Below are 20,816 nucleotides of genomic sequence, written 5' to 3'. Positions count from 1 at the left end.
TTATTTCTTCACCTTTTTTTGGCAAAAGTCACAAATAATGAGAAATACCTCACTGGAGCTTGGGCTCTCCAGTGTGGGGGAAGTAATCGCTGAGGAGCTCAGCTGGAACATTTCCTTTTTGTCTTCATGTAGTGGCTCAGGTCTTCCTCAATGGTAGGAGGCTCCCACCAAGACTGATCTTCCCTCCTTCTCCTCCTCCAGAGCCAGGGGTTTCAGGTCTTGGATGCCACCAGCAGATCTCCAGGTACTTGGATGATGGTCTGTTTCCTGCCCCAGCTGAAGCAGGAAAGAATTTAAAATTTAGAATCATGGAATCATTAAGGTTGGAAAAAACCTTTAAGATCATCAAATCCAACTGTCAGCCCAGCACCACCCAAATGTTCACTGCTAACCCATATCCCCAAGTGCCACATCCACATGTTTTTTGAACACTTCCAGGGATGGTGACTCCATCATCACCCTGGGCAGCCCATTCCAATGCTTTAAACCTTTTCCATGAAGAAATTTTCCCTAATATCCGATCTAAACCTCATCTGGTGCAACTTGAGGCCGTTCCCTCTCCTCCTGTCCCTGTTCCCTGGGAGCAGAGCCCGACCCCCCCGGCTGCCCCCTCCTGTCAGGGAGTTGTGCAGAGCCACAGGGTCCCCCCTGAGCCTCCTTTGCTCCAGGCTGAGCCCCTTTCCCAGCTCCCTCAGCCGCTCCTGGTGCTCCAGCCCCAGCTCCTTTCCCTTCCATGAACACGCTCCAGCCCCTCGAAGTCTCCCTTGTAGTGAGCAGCCCAACACTGAACGCAGCGATCGAGGAGTGGCTGGTATATTTTCTCCCCTAAAAAACCCCCAAAATAAATCTCTGATTTTTGAGAAGGCACCATCCAGCAGAGCCCAAGTGGGAATGTTCGCGTTCGATGCCATCCATCACGGCGGGAGCGGCTCCTCGGGCTCCGCTGGTGGCCAGAAGGAGCTGTCAGGGCCGGCGCGCCGGGCGGGCTGGGAGCCGTGCTGGCACCGCTCCCTGTGCACGGGGGATTTCTGCTCTGACAATTTTTGGCTCCTTTAGGTTCCTCCGGAGCTGCACGGAATATATAATGCTCTGCACTGGGCTGACAGGGAACTTCATTGCAGATTGCAAGGAGAGATCCTCTCCCTGCATCACTTTGTTTTGTGCTGCTCTAAAATAATTTTCCTTGTTCCTGCAGCTCCTGTAAAGCCAGAAGAGCTCTCTATATTTCCTTCCCGGATGCCTTTTTCTCCTCTGCTTACAACTACAAAAGCAGCTTTTCATGCTCCAAATCAGAGATAAATGGAAATTGCTGCTGAAGAAATAAAACACAAGGCCAATCAAATAGTGACACAGGAAGCAGCCTTCAGCCAGTGCATTTTTGAGAGCTATTTTTAGACTATATTTTTATTTTGTGACTCCATATGGGAAGTCAAACCCATATGGTTTGGGAGAACGGAAGGTTGTGCTTTTATAGTGATTTTGCAAACTATCCCAGCTCAGCTTTGTCCTTAAACTCGTGCTTAAATCCAATTGTCTGAGGTGGGACTGGAGCACATCAACCGCTCCTGAGGTTGTACCAGCACAATTCCCTCCTGAGGTACAAAATTATTCTACATTTGTTAAATCAGTCTCCAGTTAACTCGGCTCTCCTTAATTACAACTTTTCTCATCCTTACACCTGCCTTTTGTCCTTTTTCTTTTTAGTATGTTCATCTCTTCTCCAATGTTCTGATGCCCTGATGGATGTGTTTGGTCCAGTACCAGCCAGGATGCAAAGCTGAGCATCCACGGCCATCATGCTCCTGCTCTTCACAGTAGATGTTGCTGTCTTCCAAATACCCAGATTAATGTGATTTTGAGGAATAAGACTTTATTCTGCCCGCAACACCGTGGCAAATTCTGAGCATGCTGATGAAGCAATAATTTCCCAGAAAAGGTATTTTCCTTCTGTCACCCTAAATGTATAAAATTAGTAACGTATCCTCAGTGTTCATCCACCAGAATATCCACTTTATTTGTGTTAAAAGCTTTTCATGACACTGAACCAAAAATTATGTGTCTTTTAAGGAATTTTGTGGCATGGTTAAAAACACCAACAGGAAGTTTCTGACCTGGTAAATTCCAGAGGATCAATATTTGAGTTTTTCAATTGTTAACGCTGGAGTTTCTTCCCTTTGCAGTTTTTCAGAAGGTGGAATTAAAAAAAAAAACCCCAAATGACATCAGCTGGACGCTTTAATAGGTAAAATAGTGAGCAGAGGCTCAGAAATGTGGGTGATTTGGTTTAGTGGATATGGTGGAATTGGGTCAAAGGTTGGAATGGATGACTTTGGAGGTCTTTTCCAAACTTAATGATTTTGTGATCCTGACGTGAATTACAGAGGTTCAAGGTAGCAAACACCCTGTGGAGCTGCTTTGACTAAAGAAAAAGTAATTTTCTGCGTTAGTTTTGATTCTGGAGTTCTATTTAACCTCCATGTGGAAGCAGAGCTAAGGAAAGAGCAGGGCATTGGCAGTCAATATTTTTACAGTGGTTTTTTGTTTGGTTTTTTTTGTTGTTTTCTTTCCCTAGGAAACAGTTCTCCCCTTTTTGAGGGGATAAAGTGCAACAGGAATAGGACTGCTCAGTGGAGAATTCCTTGTGGCAGAAGGATGGGCAGCATGGAGATTTCTGAGATGGTTTGGATGTCACCTCCATCCAGTAGAAGGAATGTAATGCTAAAACTGGTCATCAAAACCGAGACCTCACAGATTGTTTTGTTGGACAGTCAAGAAAACAACCACCGAATTTTTCCCCAGACCAGTGTTAGAGGAGACAATGAGAAAACAACCTGGCCCCAAAAGAGGAAAAAGGGAAAACCTGCGATTAGAGCAGAGAAAAAGTATCAAAATTTGTAAAAGAAATCTGATGAAGCCATATTTGTATCCAAAATCCATGATTGTTTTGAAATCCAAGGAAGTACTGTTAAATTATTTGCTTGGAGGAGCTCTATAGTCAGAAAACCCTCATCACTTGTATCCCACTTTAAAAAGTTTATACCATTCTGAAATCCCAAAAGGCAGGAAAAACACCTGAATTTACGATGCTTGGGAGTGTTGGAATTAGATGCAAGAAGCTGGGTTTTCCCAGGAATGTTATGCTGGAATATTTGAGTAACACAAGTTCTAGCACAGGCGCTTGGGGGGTGTGGTGTGGGCACAGGAGCACTGGGAGGTGGACTCGTCACTGCTCTTCCTGGGCATCCCTTGGCACATTGGAGCATCGTGATCCCGGTAAATCCAGCCAGGAATCTGTCAGTGACTTCAGCAGAGCTGGAATTCCATCCCAGTGTGACACGGGCTGGTGACGTGGAGCGATGTCAAGCCACTGATGTCGAACTGGAAAAATTCCTCGTCACATAACTGATCCCACTGGGTTCCCAAATTTCACTTGGGACTTTCTACTGAGTTTCCATTCCCATTGCAAATACATGGATAACATGTTAAGGCATTAGCCTTAAAAAAGTAAAGAAATCATTTCTTTAAGAGATGGGCAATCTGTAGAAGACATTTGTGTAATTTTGCATTCTAAATGTGATTTATATTTATAAATAAATTTGCATAAAATCTCCAGCTCTCGATGTCATAGTTCTATTCTATCTTTAATTCAGATGCTCAAGAAATGGAAATTATTTTTACAGCTAAATAAAAGCCATACAAAGCTGCCAGGAGAGAATGAGATACACATTGTGCCATGCAGCCATGATAAATCCAGCAGCACCATGGTTACAGCCAAAATGAGAGGCCATCAGAAACCAGGGAATATCAGCACATAGAGATTCCCATGATTTTGCAGACTAGTCTGAACCAGGGGAAACTCATGACACAGGTTAGTTAGGGAAAATTACTTACCTGCAAGATAAACAGGCCCCTAAAATGAGGGGGAGCAGTTGGTTTAGATGGCAGGGTTTTATTATATTTGTTATATTATTTATACAATATATTTATCAGCCTTATTTGGACCAGGCTCTGCATATTTGTAAAATAAAGATACCAGAATTCTTGTAACACAGACAGGTTTGCAAATGACTGGGGGGTTGCCAGTATGGGCAGGCTTTAAAAATATGGTTTAGCCATGAGAGTGGCACCAGAGAAGAGGGATATTGGGATCTCTCAGTCATTGGAATGCCTTGGCCAGTAAAAGGTTCCAAATGCTACAAATCTGGATTAACCAACAGATTAAAAACTGGGTCCCCCTCATCAGCAATTAACTCAAACACGAGGAGATAATTATCCCAAATGAGGGTGTGGAAAGCCTCAGCTGATGGTAGTCACAGAAGGGTAAACAGAAGGTGCAGGGAAGGCCCAGACTCCTTTCCTGCTGAAGAGGTTTAAGGAGTAAATTGCCTGGATTTTCAAGAGCTTAAACCTTGCATTCCGTGACTTGCTCTGGCTGATGCAGGTAGGTCTCATCATTCTCTGGTTTTAGCTCATCTCTGACCATGTTTTCCAGTAAAAGAGAGGTTTTGCTGGACATCTTTGCTGTTTGTTTGCCGCTGGTGATGCCATGAAGAGTTTTTTGCCTTTTCTTTTATGCCCCTGTTATACCTTTTTAAAACTTCTGTGTTCTTAGTGGTTATACCTTTTTATAACTGTTTTTTGCCTACATTCTTGGACTTATTTGTCAAGGCAAGAGACTAAACATTTTAGAAGCTTTGTAGCCAGGGATCAGTGTGCCCCAGACCCCAAGGTCCTCTCCAGAACACATTCTGTAAACCAAGATAGAACCATCCAGGGGAAGGCTCCTTGTGGAGGGGGGCTCATTCGAGGCTCTCATTGGGGGATCTTTGATAGATCTGCTAATTAGTAACACCTATAATGTTAGACCAGATCTTTTGAGGGTGTGCATTTGTGGTGTGCATTTTGGTGCATTCGACCTGGACGTGTGCACCTAAGGATCCCTAAAACAAATACCAAGGTAAAATCCCTTTTTCCCTTCTAACCGTGCTCGACTCCTGATTTTAAAACCAGGAAAAGGCATCACTAGAAGAGTCTAAATCCACCTTGCTCTTCAAAGTAGAATGTACTAAAGCTGCTATTCACAGCACTGCTGCCCTGCTGCTGTTCCCTCTTTGCTGAGTTATGGTGATCTTGCTTTAATTAAGCTCAGCATTAAGGTCAAACAGGGTCAGTATTAAGCTTGGTGTAAAGGTCAAACACTCCAAAGAGTGACTTGATGATTTTGGAGGTCTTTTCCAACCCTAATGATTCCAGGATTCTAATGGTGGCTCTCCAGGAGCTGGGTGACTGCTCCAAGGCCCTTTGCAGGAGAAGGGGTGCAGAAGACCAGGAGAGATGAAGGGATGTGTCCTGTGTTTTTGGATGAATGACCACATGGAATTCTTGGAGGTAGCAGCTGTGACGGGCTCTCCTGTAGGGCCCAAATTTTGCAGAATGCCTGTTCTAGAGCTGTCACTTTCCAATTTTATTTTGTGGCGAAGTGTGTCCAGCAAACCTGATGTGTTGGGGTCTGCTGCTTTTCCCTTGGGGTTTCCTCTTCCACACAAAAAACCAAACACCGGTTTTGTGCTAAATTTTAAACTGGCACCAGCCAGGCCCCTGTGGGATTCTGAGCACCTCGTTGAGAAGGTGCTGAGCTGTTTAAGCCCTGTGGGCCCTCAGCATCCTGAAGGAGTGATCCCTGTGGTGCTCAGTGCTCCCAGGCGTGGGGACAGCTGAAAACTCCCGTCAAAAGCAGAGCTTTGTTCTGCTGAACTGGGCAGTGAATGGTTTGGGCATCCCAGAGAGCCTGGCCAGCCCTGTTGACTCCCAAGGACCACTCGTGTGCCTTAATTGAGGCAGTGCCTGAATGCTTTAACTGGGTGGGATCAGCGCAAACATCCCCGAATGTCAAGCTCTCTTCTGTGTCTGTTTTCTAAAGCTCATGACCACCAGGCATTAAAAACCCAATCTTGGGCTTTGGAGATGCTGAGGCATCTTGTTTCCTATTTGTAAAGGTGAATGCCTTCACCTTAAAATAAAATGTCTTTATTTCTGAGATGTTGGAGCATAGAAAAACTGAGTGCTGTAAACTTAGTGCCCTTGGAAGCTTTAAGCTATGTTAAAATGTCCGTAACTTTAAGAAAAAAGAACAAAATAATGCTGCTAAGAAATATTTAAAAACAAAAAATCATGCTCAGCAGACAGCTCTTATGACAAGGCTCTGCCCAGAGTGAATTTTTATGCTTGAGTTATAAACCCTTGAAAAATGGGGATCCTAATACAAAAGCTGACACAGCTTTAACTAAAGCAGCTCTAGTAAGTGCTGCTATAATTATTTGCTCATTAATTACAAATTTTGCAAGACATGAGAGTAACACAAATTGGAAAATAGGAATAATTATCAGTAATAACGCCACAGAAGCTGGACACATTGAAAGTATCTTCCTCTTTAAATTTAATAATAGCAAGACAGCTAGAAAACTAATAAGAAATACATAATTGAAAATTAACCTTGCAAATCTGCTGTTAATAAACCATGGTACTCTTGCACTACAATAATTTTACACAGCCCTTAATTTGCATTTGAAGTGTTATTCCAGGTAATACTTTGTGCCTTTACAACAATCAATGTGTCTTTGAATTAAAACAAAAATGCCAAGGTTGGATTTGGGATAGCTGGGGAGGAGGGAATGGTATACCCTGTAGTTTTTAGCAGCTCGGAGCTGGGATGGCTGGAAATCAAACGTACAATGGGGATTTTTGTGCTGTGATGCCTCAATGCTGTTTTGTTGTTGTTGAATTCGAGCATTGTGGTGCTTTGTGCTTTCATCCTCGCCTTGTGTAATCCACCAGTTGGGCTCTCGGATCACTGGCACTTTCTCATCCTCCGAGGTGTGAGACTTGATTACTCGGGGATGATTTAAACATCCAGAGCGTTGGGAACAGGAGTGTGTGGTCCTTGAACTGCCCTGCTGCAGCACAGGCTTCTCCCGGTGTGCTCGAGTGGTTTTCATGGATCTAATGGGGGCAGTGCTGGAGGCACTGGGATTTGCTGGGCAGGGGAAGTCAGTGCAGCCTCTGGCTCAATGAAAGGAGCTGCTGGCACCTTGTGCCTGAGGTTTTTTCCCCACTCAAAGGGAAGTGGCACTTCCTTATGAATGTTTTATATCTGTTACCAATTGGCAAAAGCCTTCACAAATCTTAAATCAATCAATTTGCAAGTAAAGATGAAGAGAATTGTTTACTCAAAACGCAGACTGAGTCAACTGCTCTTGCGAAGTATCTCCCACTCACAAAATAAACCTGATATATATCTCTGCCCGCACAGAAAACTCTGAGCCAAGGAGTGTTTAATAATTTTGGAGCTCATATCTAGCAAGCTCTGAGTGCTCAGCTGAAAAAAAAGGATAGATCCTAGGAAAAAAAGCATCCCTGACTTTTATTATATTGCAATACTAATGGCAGTGGAGGTATATGCAGGCACTCAAAGTTGTGTATGACCCAGCAGCTTTAAAAAAATAAAACAAAAATAGAAAAAAGAACCCAGAGACCTACAGTGTTTGGCATCAGAGTGGAGGAACATCGTACACAAACAGTTGGGTTTAAGAGTGTGCACTCCAAACAGGGTTTCTGCACAATTCCAAACTCCATCGAGGGCTGCATGTAAAACGTTGGCTTCTTTGTGCAAACCCGCAAATCCTGGGGGAAAGGCCACACGGGGTCAGCAATTCAGCTGTTTGTCTGCTCACTTTATGTAAGAGGTTAGCAGCAGTGTGCTTTTTGTCCAAAGCCAGCAATAGCAGGAACAGCTTGTTTCTGAAAGGGCTGGGGCTCCCCTCGTAGTGCTGGAGAAGGGGTCCCGAAATAAACCTCAGATGGGGATAGTCTTTGATTTGACCTCTTCTCCATTTATTGGGCTGTAAGTGTGTGTGTGACTCCCATTGCTCCCCTCAGCCTGTAAAGCTCAAACACCAGCAGCACAGGTATTTTCCCTTCGTTTCACGGTGTTTCGGGGAATTTCAAAAATACAGCAATGTGGGAAAATAAGGAATTCTCGGGTGCCCGAGCTCTTCCTTCAGAGGAGCTTGAGGGGTTGGATGGAAAACAAACCTTCCATCTGCTCACAGCCTCTGGGTGAAGTCCCAACAGCATCCCAGGTCTCTGTGGCTTCAGTCCAGGGAGGGAGAGGATGGTGATTTCTCCTTCCAAAGATACCCTTGCAATCAGGTATATAGTAAAAAATAGAAAAATGAAAAATTCCTTTACAATCTCTTCTGCTTTGGGGCAAAGATCTTGGAGCAGCGGAGTAGAGCTTATTTTGAGGGCGGTAAGGCCTGGCACAGGGTGCCCAGAGAAGCTGTGGCTGCCCCTGGATCCCTGGCAGTGTCCAAGGCCAGGCTGGATGGGGCTTGGAGCAACCTGGGGCAGTGGAAGGTGTCCCTGCCCATGGTAGGGGGTGGATTAGCTGGTGTTGAAAAGCCCTTCCAGCCCAAACCATTCTGTGATTCCATGATTTGTGTGAACCTACTGTGATCAAGCTTAAACTTGCTGATGTGAGGGAGATTTCACTTGATCCATGAGGATTTGGAAATTGAAAAGATCAAGGATGGGAGTCCTCAGCTTAACCCTGGTCGGAGTTTAACCACTACATTTGTGAACATAAGAATTGATGATAAGAGATGGCCAGGGAAGGGCTGTAGAAGGCTGGATGGATAAACCTGCACTTCCATGTGTGTCTGTAGGTCCTTCTGAGACTTCCCTGCAAGCCCAGAGGGAGTTTTGGGGCCATGCTGGATGTGGTGTGGTAGCTCAGAATCTCAGCCACTCCATGGCACATCTTTGGCAGAGACAGCCTCGAGAGCCACATGAATGAAGGGGAGCAGGGAAAGGGCAGCCACAAAGCCAGCCTTGGGAAAAAGGAGATGGAAAATACCCTCTCCTTCTAGAAAATCAGCAGGCTGGGGGACAAATGTGCCTCTAATGCTGCTCCTGAGGCTGCCTCTGCCAGTGAATGCCAATCAGTATTCAGTTCATCCCTGCTTTCTCAAGGAAAGACATAAAGGAGCAGCGTAGCCAAAAGGAAGCTATTTTTAGAAGATGGAGAGATGATTTTTTTTTTTCCTGAACCGTTCTGCTGTTATTTATGTTGCGTAGTTCTTGAGTTATTTATTTCAGTGGGAGTTGATGCAAAGTGGGATGGGGTTTAATGTGTGGAGGGATGGTGAAATCCATCCTACAGCTGTCCTTGCTATTTCAGGGCTGGCTTTGAAAGTCTTTCCAACCTGCAAATTGGAAGGTGGCTTTTTGGAAGTTATCAAGGTGTTGCTGATGGTCTGAGGTGTTCGTTGTCCCCAGTCCCTCCAGTTTCCAGTGCACTGACCATTCTCCTGTGGTTGCCACTGACCATTCTCCTGTGGTTGCCACTGACCATCCTCATGTGGTTGGCACCACAGTATGTTCTAACCTGGCACTTAAGCCACCCATATGCATTTTTAAAACACTAAAAAGGATCATTCCAAGTGTGCTCCAAGGTAAAAATAAAAGATGTTAACACTTTTCATCGATCAAAGCTAATTTATGCAAACTGGGCTCTGCTGGCAACTGCAGCAAGGTAGGAATGGTGACATCATGGAGCGTGAGCTCTGCCAACCTGGGTTAGTGCTGGAATGACAATGGAGTGATTTAGCTATTATGAGCTCACTTAATATTTCATGCTTAAAGTGGAGCCTAACCTGCAGCTCAGGGTTATATGAAGTGCACGTTGTGGAGTTGTTTCAGAACAGATTTTGACACAAACTTTGCAGCTAAGGGAAATGTTTGAGTGACACACATATTGCATATGCTGTTACTCTGCAAGGCTGCTGAAAATCCTTTCAGAAAGGAAAACTTACTGGGGAATGTTTTCTATTTTCTGTATATGTGTGCGTGTACATAGACACATGCACACCAAAGGGTGAAAAACCTGGAATGTTGTCTTAAGCTTTCTGCTATGAAATCATCATAGGAGAAGAAAATCACTTGAATCATACAAATATAGCTGCAGTTTTTAAATCCCAAACCCTGTCACTCTCACAAAAATGACAACAAAATACTGTCGATGGGATGGGTCATGAGTTTGAACTTTTAACACCAATTTTAGATTCCAGCCTCTTTTACAGAAACAGTGCTGAAGTGACCTCCCATTCAGTGAGGGAAGTACTGCAGCTGGTCTGAAAAAACATCAAGTAAAGCACCAGGAAAAGAAAAGCTTGTTGTAGTTGAAGCTTTGGCTCCCCAGGTTTTCGGCTGATGAGTGAGGATGTGCCTCTTTCCAAGCCTCAGTGGCAGCCCCTGCACTGAGCCTGGGAGCCTTCTGTTGCTTTGCTCATCCTGCTTTTTAAAAATGTCCTTATTAATTGTCAGACAATTGGGATTACATTTGGAATAACTAGTTTTCCTGTTTAGTGCATGATGAGGAGAGGCAGAATTCAGGCTGTGTTGGTGAGGAACAATATCTAAGCTAATTGTATCCAGGCTGTAGGACGGTGACAAAAGAGCAGGTGGGGACTGGTATTCTTCCAGTCAAAACCATAGACAGGATACTCTGATATATTTGGGGGAAAACACAGTGGATGTAGGAGGGCTAACTTGCTAACCTTGGCCACTGCAGTAGCAGGCTGGGACAGATGAACCATGAGAAGGCTTTTTTGGGTGGATTTAGTCCCTTTTCAGACCCATTAAAGGACAGGAAGGAATGATTTGGGATATGTTTTCCTCTAGAAATACAGTGACGTTTGCACCTGCTGTTAAGCCTAAGATCAGCAAAGTTTCATCGTTGATGACCTTAAGGATCAGTGTTGCTGCTCTTTTTTGGAGAGAAAAACGATGACTATTCCGGAAGAGATGTGGCCAAGCCTGGAGCCTGCAAAGTGCCTCATTTTCTGGAAAAATGACTTTTTCACCCTCTAAGTGTGTTATGTTCATCAGGTTCTGTGTCACAAAGCCAGGTCGAGTTGCACATTGTTGGCCACCAGCAGCCTGTGTTTGAAAGCACATTTTGGGGGTAACTCTGCATGTCTGAGACTGAGACATTTCATATTTAGGGAAGGTGCTAAAGTTTTTTGCACCCACATTTGAGGCTGATTTGCAATATCTTCCATAGCAGTGAAATGACCTTGCCACTGCTATAAACACTTATCCAAAGCAATCATTATTGGTTCAAACCTTTAAAATATAGTGACATAAGAATGATTCATCAGTATGATCCTTTGAGTTGAATTAGGACAAGAAAAAGAAGTGCAAATCCAGAATTCTAGGATTTTTAGTTAATTTAAATGCTACTTTAGGATCTTTTCCTGTCCACAATGAATTTCCACTGTTCCTTACAGCTAATAGAAAATTTTATGGTTTTTCAATCAGAATTAGTTCAAGCCACTAGAAAACATCCTTTGTTCCTATATTGATAGGAACGCAGTATTCTGCTTTCTTCCTGTTTGCCCTCCTCTGCCCTGGATGCAACGGGAGTAAACACAGTGGAAGGATTTGTATTCCAACAAAGAAGAACAATTGCAGCAGTGTTTAAATTCACAAGGTTTGAGGATTGTAGTTGGAGTTTATTTGAGGGTGGGGGGAGGAAATGTTTATCTCACTTCATTTTAGAGGCTCTCCCTTTGCCTTATCCCTGCTTATCACAGAGGGACAAACGTCTTTCCCTGTAACGGGAATAATTCCGATTCTATTCCAAAAAACAGCCTAGAAGCCATGGGATCCCAGGAATAGGTTTCTCCCTCTAGTGGCAGCAGAAAGGGAGACGCAGAGCTCTTGGACCAGGCAGTTCCTTCTTTTTTTTTCCTTTGGGAAATCATATGAGGTAAAAGAGCTGCTGTTTATTTACAGCTTCAAAGAAATATTCATATGGCACAAAATATCTGCAGCTTCCTCCTGGTTCTCTTTAGTCACTGAAATACTTTAAAACCAACACACTGAAGGGTATTTCTCTAATTTTTAAAAAGACTTTGTGGCTCAAAGTACAACAGAGACAACTTGAGAAACACAGATTCTGGTTAGTTTGGTGTCCTGCTATTTCCTGGTGGCAGAGCCATGTGGCAGACACCGTGCTCGGGAATAAGCACTGGAATCAGCTCAGCATCCCTCCCTGCAATGCCTGGCACTGTGCAGCCTGCAGAGGGGGAGGGATAAGGATATTCAGAGAACTGCCTTGGGGAGTGTTTGAATCATATCTGGGGCTACTGTGTTTCTTTGACATGTAAAATGTAAACCCATGTGCTCTCAAGGACTAAACTGTCCTTATGCCCCCACAGGAAAGGGAACAGCATTTTGTATCTAAGCAGGAGAGGCTGAACAGCACCTGTAAGTCAAATAATAAGCACAGTGAACACAGAAAAGTTGTGGCTGCCCCTGGATCCCTGAAGGTGTCCAAGGCCAGGTTGGATGGATCTTGGAGCAACCTGGGATAGTGGAAGGTGTTGCCGCCCATGGCAGGGGGTGGAATGGGATGAGCTTCAAGATCTCTCCCCACCCACACCCTCCTGGGATTCTATAAAACCTCCCTCTTCTGTCCTATTTCTGCTTTCCATCTCCTGATGGTGCTTTAATTGCCCAAGAAGAGCATAAACCCGTTAATACTTGTTTTAGATGGGCAGAAAGGTTGATCTGTGGAGGGAGCCTGGCTCAAGCATTTGTCCCTGGTTGACTTCTGGATCTGTCATTGGTGTTTTAGTCCCCATGACTCAGTCCCTGCTTCTTGTGAGGATTTCAGTGTAAACTCTCACTTTAATAGATTACATGGAGAGAAGGTTGAAACAGCATCTTAAATTCAGGGAGAATGTGTCCTTCAGGCTCTGGTGCCGAAAATAGTGTGGAGCCAAAGGATGTTCTGTTATCAACAGAGAGCACAAGACACCCCCAACCCCAAAGTGATTGGGGTGCAGCTCAGGTCCCCTTTGATGTGGGGCTGCAGAACAACTGCCCTTGGCTGGTTTGGGGGGAGAACTTGTGCAGACTCCCCCACGTCCTTGGGAAGCTCCATCTGGCCCTGGGGGGGTGGAAAGTTCTGCCTTGGGAAGGCCTGAGGAGGAAAATACGGCCAGAATCTGTAGTGACCTTATTACATCCCTGGGACACAGCTGACCTGGGAGGTCACATGAATTAGTCCAGGAACTGGAAACTCTTCCATGAGGGAGGAACTTGATGACTTCAGAGCGAAGTGCAAACTCTGTTCCTTCCAACTGGGATTGATAATTGTCAAGGCAGCCGAATTCCAGCTTCTTTCTTCAAAAGTTAATGATATTTCTTGTGTCCTTTCTGAGGCTGTTTCTGTGGGACCTGTTCCATGTAAGGACTCTCTGAGGAGAGGACTTGGCACAGGAAGTCTGGATCCTGGCAGGGCTCTGAGGGATGGTGGTGGATTCCTGGGCTCATCCAGGTTGGGAGACCTTGTCCACGGGTTGTGTTTTCCGTCCCCCGATCCTCAGGACTGGGTCAGCTTGCTGAGGTGTTTACCCAGGAGCCCTCATCGGGCTGCCTTGGCGGTTCAAAGGACAGAAAACTCGTTTGGATTCATTTCTTCCATGCCACCTTCTGTGAGATGGTTGAAATTTTAGTCACTTTCCCAATCACACAGCAGTATTTTAGGCTTTGAGCACTGTCACTTCTTTGGGTAGCACCTTGTCCTGACTCTGGCAGATACCTGGGCTGCTTTTCCAGCCTCCTGTTTCCTCCCTGGACCTGAAAACTGTTCTAATTTTATTTTACCTCCCTGTAAAGTTTCTTTTCATTCACTGCCTTTGCTTTTCTTATCGCTTTTTATGCTCTCAACTTCATTATGCAATTGTTCCAACCCTGCTCTGTATTTGATGTTTTATAACTCGTGTCTGCCTTTTCTTCCACTGTTGATTACTTTTACATTTTGATGTTCCTTCACACTGGCTTTACAGGGGGAAAAAAAAAAAACCAACCCAACTTGAACATTCCCTGTGCAATTACTGGGAGGTGGCACACACAACCCCCGGGCATACATTAATTTATCTTTGAACACTTTCTATTTCCTCTGTGTCCTTTCTCTCCCCAGCTTTATCATGTTGAATTTCACCCCGCACTTACTCTCCCAACTTTGCTCTGCTAAAATCTAATCTACTTGTTTTCTAACTTCTGGTTGAACATTAATCCTGGTGAAATCCTTAAGGGCTGAGCCCAGAGTCTCCCCCACACTCGCATCCACTCATAATTGCGGGTGCAGGAGCCTTGCTCAGGAATTATTCCTTATAAAAAGCCACCTTCTTCCCAGACATACTTCAGATGATGAAAAAATATGTGTTGGGACCCCCTGCACAGTAAAGAAATAATTTTTCTCCAAATCCCCAGGTGTTGCTCACAATCCTCTCCCCCTCTCCAGATTTCTTTCCCCTTAATGTGGTCTCAGCTGAATGTTTCAGCATCTGCCTGATTTTGAGCAAGTGGGACGTGGGTCTCAAGTGCTGCAGTTCTGACACTTCCATACATTTCCCTAAAAAAGAACCAACTTGGATTGCTAAGCACAAGGCCTTTATGTTAATCAGCACAATTCTTGAAACACTCTGGATGAGCCCTGGACTTTTCTAGACCTGAAAAACTATTTTCAGGAAACTCCTGGTGGTTATTTCCATTAAAAGCACTTCTTTATACCCACATAGAATTTTATATGCATTGGGAATTTATCAGAGTGGAAACCTGAGTGTTTGTCTTGTTCTTCCATATATTTATCTAGTTCTCATATTATATGTATTTAACACATTTAATACTGACTTTAATTGACCTCATCAATGTCATGGCTTATTAAGCTTTTTATCATGTAATGTTCTTTTTTTTCCCCCCTCTCCGTTGAATGATCACATACATTTGTTTATCATAAATTGAGTGCATGTATTTTGGAAAATACAATTGAAATGCCAAGTGCTTTTCAGAAATTCTTTCAAGCACAGTAAAAGATATATCTGGGTGTAGTTAAATTTTTATAAAGTGCAACATGAAAACATGTCTTTACCTTCATTGCTTTTTCTGTCTTCCACCTACTGCCTTTTTTCCCAGAAAGGCAGCTGACAAAAATAAGAAGGAATGTTTCTTGCGTTAAATGAAAGCAACTTAAATCTCTTTTTATTTATTTGGTATTTAATCTCAAGCGGAAACTTGCACTCAGAACCCGTGCTTTCTGCTCAAACTGGAAAAGTATTCTTCACAAGTAAGTGTTTGTTTGGAGGGGGAGAAAGCTCTAATTGTAACTGTTGGGTCTCACAATAAATATTTCTGTAGTGAATTTGAATTGATTAATCTGTCACTTTTTTCAGTAAAGTGCAAAATCAGATCAGCTCCCATCTTGCTTATTTACACGGTCAGCTTTAATTTGTCATTAGTTCTATTGAGTAGCAAAGCTTTTAGCGCAGAAGATACCTCTTCCACTTAATGGATAATCATTTAGTGGAATATAATTTAAAAGGATTTATCTGGTCTCTCTGCCATGGCTGTAACCTAACCCCAGCATGATAAACTTTCTCCAGGAGAAGGATTAGCACTTTCTGGTGGCTTTTGCCCAGGAATTTGTTCAGTCATTAGTTCAACACCCAGCTTGGCCAAAGTGCCCTCTGAGCTGCAATCGGGGACTTGACACAGGAAAAGTATTCCTGGGTTTGGCTGCACTTTCCATTAGACCACTTTGTGTCAGGTGATTCAACAGGGTTTCAATCCAGATCCCTGCCTTGTTTCAACTGGAATACAAGAGCAAGAAGTCCAAGGCAGAAGCCAAGAGAATTGGAAATGTTTTGGGTGAGACAAGGGGCCAGAAGCCCCACCTGGGAAAAAGAGGGATTCGTAAATGAAAACAAATTCTTGAGCAAGTTATGGGAAGAGACTGGACAGGTCATTATAAGAATTTTATTTTGACTTGCAGTGAAGGGCCAAGAGGGGAAGAGCTGGTTTTGTCAGGAGCTGCTTTTCTGGGCACCAGAGCTGTATCCCCCCCAGCCAGAGGGATGGGAATGTCAGCCTTCCCAGAGAAACACCCCTAATTAAGGATGCAAGTTGCTGTAACTTTTTACACTCCTAGGATCTCAAATGATGAAGAATTCTGACTTCAATCCATTTTCTTTCTTCCCCATTGCTGAACTCTGGCACTCCTAGAAGGTGACAACAGTGGCACTGCACTGTTATAAGCTCCAAAATCAGGGCAATTCATCTTCGTGCCTTTCCAGCACAGGGCAGGTGCTGTGACAGGTGGAGTTTGCATTAAGGAGTGAAGGTTTTTCCCAGGAAAATCTGCAGCAGGAGCAGAGGAGCACTGTGTAGGTCCAAGCATGACACTTTTTCAGGGGATGTGTGAGGATATTTTCCGTGGTGTTTGGACTGATGTGCTGGGGCAGTGACAGCTGAAAGCTGAAGTCACCAAACTAAAGCTTTAGGGCAAAAACTTTGAGTTAGTACATCCTTAATAACTGAACAAGTGCAACACTCCTCATCAGCGTGGGTTGACCTTGCTTTCAATGCTAAATGTGGAAAAAACAGGCTTCTCATGGCTTTAATTTGGTTTTGCTTCATTTAGCCCAGGTCTACCGGGGTTCCAGAGCTGTCCCCACCGTGGAAGAGGATCATTCCAGCTCCTGCTGAAGCTCTGTGTCAGTAGGGCATGGCCAGGGTTGATGACAGATGTGACGAGAGGGTTTTGGTTGTTTTTTTTCAAACCTGCTGCTTTCCTTTAACCCTTCTGTCCCTCTTCTTGCTAAAAGAGAAGTTTTAAGCTCCCAAATAGCAAAAACTGCACACCTACAGGACCCTCTCCAGAGCTCCATGTTGCATTTTTAATGATCTCTTGTGTTTGTGTAATAATCCAAGGCAACATTTCAAAGTTCATTTTTGGAAGGGATTATCAAGGACTGTTTTAATCTTTCCTGTAGTGTATAAACTGCTGGAAAGCAATCCAGTGGCAGTTACTTTCACTGATGCCTGGAACTGAAATGCTCGTTGATTTTTACTTTATTTTTTTTTGGCAACATTTCTACTTGAGGAAAGAACTTGAGCGCAATCAATTAAAGAGAGGATCTGATTTGCTTTGTAATTGTTTTTCTGTCTCTATGAATGATGTAAGGGCATTTTGGAAGAATTTACTTCACTACTCTGTCTTTTCTAAAATAACAGGTTTACGGGTTGATTTATGGGTTGTTTGTTTTGTTTTTGTTGTTCTGTCTGTAGGTGAGAAAAAGGTTAATTTGCTTGAGAAATCATGTCTATGCCAGAGAAGGTCAACTTGTTCCGTCATTGTGTTCTGCCATTGGAGCTGACCTCAACCTAATCACGGTGCTTTAAGGCAAGAATTAGGCATCCTGTTTTTCTCCATGTTTTCCCAGCATTTGTTTTCTCCTGTTTTCTCCTCAGAAAAGGCAGGAGGATGTGACTCCCAGGAACAGATTCTGTTCCCTCTAAAGTCATATTTTTGACATTGTGCTTCACAAACTTCACTTTTTGCTGTGGCTGTGCCAAGCTGTGTCAGGTGGGACTGCCCACGAGCCAAAACACCAACAAGTCTATTTGGGAGTGGTGTCACAGGCAGGGAAAAACTGTGAAAGCATAAAAATTGGGAAAGACAGGGAATATTAACTGTGCCAAAGTTAATGCTCATGGATATCAGAACACATTGTTCCTGGGGATGTCCCAGCCCCTCTTCCTGCGATATTTCTGTGACTCGTAGGATGCTGACCAAAAGTGATGGACCAAGGCATCCAAATCCTGCACCCTGAAGCTTGGATTCAGCTCTTGTCAAGTGGAAATGCTCTGGGAGGTGATCGAGAAAGATGAAACAAACTCCCAATAATGCTTAGCTGCAGAGTTTAGTGGAAGTGGTGGAGGAAGTGTTGAATCCGTCCGTAGGATTCACTGGAACTCCGGATGTCGGAATTCATCCTGGCTTGTTCCTATCTCCATTTCTTGTTCAAAAGTCGCCAGAAGCCTGGAAATTGGCCTGGAGGTTGCATCTCTCATGCTAAATCTGGCTTGGGGAGTGTACTAGTTTGAAAACAAACCAGTGGGAGGCACTAAGTCAGAATAACAATTCAATGGAAATTAAAGAAAAAGGGGGAAAAAAGGTAGAAGAAAACACTGTCAAACTGACAGAGTCAAGGTACAACCTGACACCCTGTTAGGCAGGGTGGTGGTAGCAGTCTGGTGGAATGGTGGCTGCAGTCCTCTGAAGCAGTGATCCTGTAGTAAAACAGTCTGCTCTTCCTCAGGAAGTCCAATGGTGGCTGTGTAGCTCCTGTCCTCTGGAAATCCAGTGGGAAGCCCGTGTCTCTGGTGTTCAGCCTCAGCTCATATCCACGATGGGATGCTTGGTTCCTCCCTCTGGGTGGAGCATCTCACAATGGGGTAATGAGTCATGAGGCAAAGTGTTGATTAGGCTCATTAACAGAAGATAGTCCGGAGGGAGTTATCTCTGAGTCAGGCGGCAGGACAATGATGGGCAATTAACAGAAAGATAGTCTGGGGGGAAGGAGGCAAGGAAACACTGCCCCACCTGATTTCAATGGCTGATGGGGATGGTAATAGAATACACTGCAACCCATGACAGGGAGGTTATGCAGCTCCTGGTCTGTGGTGCAGGAACCTGGTTTGGTTTGGGGGAAAGGGGCAGCACAGAGAGTAAGAGGTGGATTTAGTTGGGAAGAGGACAGGACAGGGCACTGCCAGAGGGGAGTCTCTGGCTGGATGCTCCTCTCCCCCAGACCCAGCTTCTACAGTGGTTTTGGGAAACCAATTTGAATGAATTTTGTGGCAACTTAGTGCTAAAGCAGTGGTGAGGAGGATAATGTCAAATTTGAAATGAAAGTCAGCAAGAGTCTCTGTGTGTGTAATTTTGGTCTGTTCTATGTTGTTTCTTGGAAGATCCACATGGAAAAAGAGGCAATGCAATAAATTAAGGGTTTTTTCTTGTTAGTCTCATACCTGGGGTCATACTTGCCTTTTGTGGATATGCAATTGCTACTAACTTACAAGGAATGCTGCAGTGGGGACTGGAAAGCAAATAAGCTTTATTCCCCCTTTCTTTTACCGGATAAGAGTGTAAAATGTGGTTGGAGTTTGGCAGTATGGAAACAAATGTCTGAATTTACTTGCAAGACTTTGATATCTTCAACCTTTTCAGGTGTAAAATCCCCTGCAGTAAGAGTCACCTGCACACGATTTTACATAATTTACTATTTTTGATGAAAAATTGCATCAAAGTGACACCTAAGGCACCACATCCATTGCCCTTTGATAAGAGATGGAAGCTGGTCAGTCCTGTTCTTGACATTTATTAGTGCTGATTCCCAGGGCCAAGGAATGGCAGGAAGAGTTGGTTACACAGTAACTTCTGAACTGTAGTGGCAGAGCTGGTATTAAAGCCTCTTGGATTTGCTTTAGGCTTCCTGTACATCAATATAAAGCTGAGGTGGGCTCTTCATGCACTTGCAAGTCAAAACACTTGATATTTCTTTTTATTTTTTGGTGGTTTCTTGACTTTTTTAAAAATTATTTTTCTCACAGTGGCTGTTAAAACAGTTGCAGAATAAGAGGTGAATTCAAAAAAATTTTTGTGCATCCATTTTAAATTTCAGCAATGCACAATAGTTCCTACTGTAGCTTTTACCAACCTGCAGAATTGCTCTTGGCTCTCCCCTCCTCAGGGCAGGCCATGTATCACACCCTGTTTAACTCCTTCAAGAGACACACGAAGAAATTTCACTTACACAGAGCAATCAGACCTCCCCCTGCCCTTGAGCCTTCGCGGGAAGGATGTATGAGTTGGGATTTTCAAGTACATATTAAGAAGTTTATTGCCAGTGGAGTATGCATAGATCAATATTCAATATAGCTGTAAACACACGTCCTTCACACGGATGCTGGATGCCCTTCCTTGGGCCTGCAGCTCCCTGAAACACCACTTACAGCAGCCCACAAATAATAAAACATCATCTCCCTGCTTGCCCAGTCCAGGGGTTGCTCAAGCAGATGCTCAGAGGTGAGATTTTTGCACTTTTGACCCATTGGTTCCACCTCCTATTTGATTTTTTTTTTTTTAATGTGAAATATTTAGGTGAGGAGAGGTCTTTTCCCAGTATTTTACAGAGTTTTTTTACTGCTGGCATTTATTTGCAGTTGGTGTTTCCTGTTTGTTGGAGCAAAAACCAGATAAAGTGTCACATGTAGATCTTTGTGCTTTGCTGATGGAGAGAGCCCTTGGAAAACCCATGTGGAGGTCATCTGGGGCCACAGCACTAATCTGTAAATTAGCATCTTCCAAGAAAATTATCAAAAGCTGGACCATTCCCATCCAATAAACCACAATAATTGCAAATCTTTGGGAGAATGGTTTTCCCAACCCCAAAAAAGCTCTCTATCTAGTCCCTAAAATGAGGGTTACAAATCTTTCTGTGTTAAACCGAGGAGGAGAAATTGTGGTTGTTTATAAAACTTAAACTGCTCTGTATGGAATTTCGGCTTATTTTGCTGTATCTTGTTCAGTTTGAGGTTGTTTTGAACTGGACAGGGTGCTTGTAGGGATCTGAGGGCTGTCAGTGCTGAGAATTGGGCTTTTTATAATGCAGAGGAGTCTTTATCCAATTGTTTATCCCAAGTCAGAAGGGCTGTGTGTGAGAAATAATTGCCAGGGAATAAAACTCCTGGCAGCTCCCACTGAACCCACAGCACATGCTTGAAGTGCCATCCAAGCCTAAACAACACTCAAATAAAACAGGGAAGTGTTCCCTTCTGTGTGGATTTCCTGGTTTGAGACGTCTTGTCAGGCTGGCAGAAATAATTATTACTGGGAGAAGGTG

The sequence above is a fragment of the Corvus kubaryi genome, unplaced genomic scaffold, assembly GCF_017639235.1.
Source record: "Corvus kubaryi isolate FWS band 111438036 unplaced genomic scaffold, C.kubaryi_AGA036_p1.0 37322, whole genome shotgun sequence".
Classification (NCBI taxonomy): domain Eukaryota; kingdom Metazoa; phylum Chordata; class Aves; order Passeriformes; family Corvidae; genus Corvus; species Corvus kubaryi.
Note: the sequence above shows the minus strand (reverse complement) of the source record.